At 34.8% G+C, this 2,617-nt stretch overlaps 1 non-coding gene across 1 annotated transcript; it reads left to right on the forward strand.

Annotated features, from left to right (window-relative positions):
- Positions 1 to 227: 227 nt before the first annotated feature.
- On the forward strand, positions 228 to 300 carry TRNAR-UCU (transfer RNA arginine (anticodon UCU)). Its single transcript has one exon. It is a non-coding gene; the product is annotated as a tRNA-Arg (tRNA).
- Positions 301 to 2,617: the final 2,317 nt, after the last annotated feature.

Here is a 2,617-nt window from a genome sequence, read left to right on the forward strand (position 1 = left end):
CTTGCGAGCAAAGTAATAATATAACTCTATGTTTAATGCTTAAACGGTTTATTTGAGTATTTTGGATGCGCGGCCAAACAAAACTGTTTTTTTTTTTTTTTTTCATTCGAGTATATTTACTTTATAAGGTCAAACGTTTGACATACTTAGGGATCTCAGATATATTGGAAAAAAATACGGGAAACTGATGACTGAGGGTGAAAGTTTAGTATGCGCCTCCATCAGATGTCCCTGTAGCGCAGTGGATAGCGCGTTGGACTTCTAATCCAAAGGTCGTGGGTTCGACTCCCACCAGGGATGAATGTTCTCTTTTAGGTTGAAGATTTGTGGGTTGCAGAAACTAGTTGATAGGCGGAAAAGGGGAGATATGATTGAGACATTCAAATTGCTAAAAGGATTCTATAGGATTAATTCAGATGATATTTTTGAGATCAGGACTGGTGGTGGGAGAACTAGGGGACACCCATGGAAGCTGGGCAAGAGCGTGGTTAGCAGGGGTGTTAGAGCTGGGTTCTTTACTTTTAGAGTGGTAAATGAGTGGAATAAGCTGCCAGAATCTGTTGTGGGTGCTATGACAGTGAGTGAGTTCAAGGCAAGGTATGATAGATACTGTGAGAATGTTGAACAGCTGTGTGAACATGATGTTTAGGGCCTCCCTCGATGAGTCTAAGGACTCCTGGAGTAGCCCGTGGTAATAATAATAATAATAATAATAATAATAATCACATATGCCAGTCTTACAAAATGATTCTAACTTTCCAAGTGTGTGCGTCGTAAGGTTTACTATGCACACACTTTACTAAGTATAAGTAACCAAATAGTAAATCCAATTGTTAGACTGCATATTTTCATTAAACCACTTTAAGTTGCCTTCAAATGGTTTTTTACTTACTATTATAGATACAAAATAGATTGTTAATATAGTAATGCTCTTCTCACCTGACAATATTCTTATTACTCAATCAGTCTTGCTCACTCTTGCAATACTTTTCTGAAGAATGAATTTCGTAAAACGTCCGTAAAATACTGGACGATCCCGTATTTTACGGGACGTCTGGGATCCCTAGACATACTAGACATACTTCGAAGTAGTCCGAAACATATGCAATGTGAAAATAACAACCTTGTTATAGAAGTAAAGTGGATATTAGATCCAGCATTATTTCAAAGACGAATGTAGAAACTATGAAAGCTAAAAATAAGTTGACTACGAGCTCATGGGAATACACTCCCGGCATTCACGAGTTGCCTTAGCACAGACTATTCGGAAACATAAAAGCTGCCCAAGTGTCTACTGTATATATTCGCAGGCCAGTGAAACCTTATCAAAATGGATTAATAGAAATTATTAAAAATTATTTCCGAAGAATTAATATTTGGGATGATTGCGCGTGATAATGGAGATAACCCGCATATCAAGTGCGATGAAATAGGCTAAGGCAGTAGTGTATTTATAAACGGTCTTTAGAAAGAAGTGAACTGTCTACAGCAGGGGTTCTCAAACTTTTTAAATTTTGTACCACTTAAATAATAATAAAAAAATATATATACCACCATAAAATACTGTTCCAAAATAAATATGAAAACTCTTATGACACGCTAATGAGACTTCGCATCCGAAAATTCATATAAAACTGCAATAAAATTTATTTGTTCGTTTTATTCGATTCGCTAAGCTAAATTCTTGGAACAGTTTACTCGTTACAATATTAAAATACATTTCTGAACATTTATTTAAATATTTTGTGTAAAAATTGTACCACCAAAAATAACGTAATGTACCATTAGTGGTACATGTACCACAGTTTGAGAAACGATGGTCTACAGTATTCGTTTTAGTTCACTTCTTTCTAAAGACCGTTTACTATCTATGTGCATTGTGGGTAAGTCACTGATGGATATTCAGAATATCTGATGGCGGCTCATGTAAATGTGGAAATTATTTAGTCGAACAGACTAATTATGGGTTGGATTATCTGGTGATCTTTTAGGTTTAGTAAAAATATATTTAGAAGTGTTTTCTGGATTGAAAATGACAGATCAAGGAAAGATCATTGTAGTCATACTACGGATGAAAAGACATGACTTTTGAGAAGTGAATTGTGCAATGAAGGGTTATTCTAATAAAAAATGGCCCTTACTTGGCTCTGTCAGATACATTCCTCACTGCGTTTACACTATACATGCCAATATTAAAATCTACAAACACTTCAAACAAGGTGTGAATTTGAATTCCTGAGGAGACTTAGAAATATTTGAAAACACCTTTAAGTGGGGGATGATTTTTGTAGCTCTGTAAGAAACCATCACCCTGCTTACTGCATGCCTGAAATGGTTTGAAAACGTTTCATGTTTTGATCTCTAAATTACCATGGTTCCTGATTCTCCAGCTCTTAACCTTCTGCAATGATTAATGTACAATTGATTTACAACCTTTTTACGAGTAGGATTCGTAAAAAAGAGAAGTTGGGAATATTGTATCTAGGTTGAAGCATCATAATGATTTAAAACTGGTATTATTTAAAACATTGGATGAGAATTTATGACACTGATATTTAATGCTACATTATTTAATGGAAGTAATATTAATTAAAATTAAATATCTAGATTTGGAGAA

This window comes from Typopeltis vanoorti, chromosome 1 (genome assembly GCF_054136105.1).
Source record: "Typopeltis vanoorti isolate ZY-2024b chromosome 1, IOZ_Tvanoo_1.0, whole genome shotgun sequence".
Classification (NCBI taxonomy): Eukaryota; Metazoa; Arthropoda; class Arachnida; order Uropygi; family Thelyphonidae; genus Typopeltis; species Typopeltis vanoorti.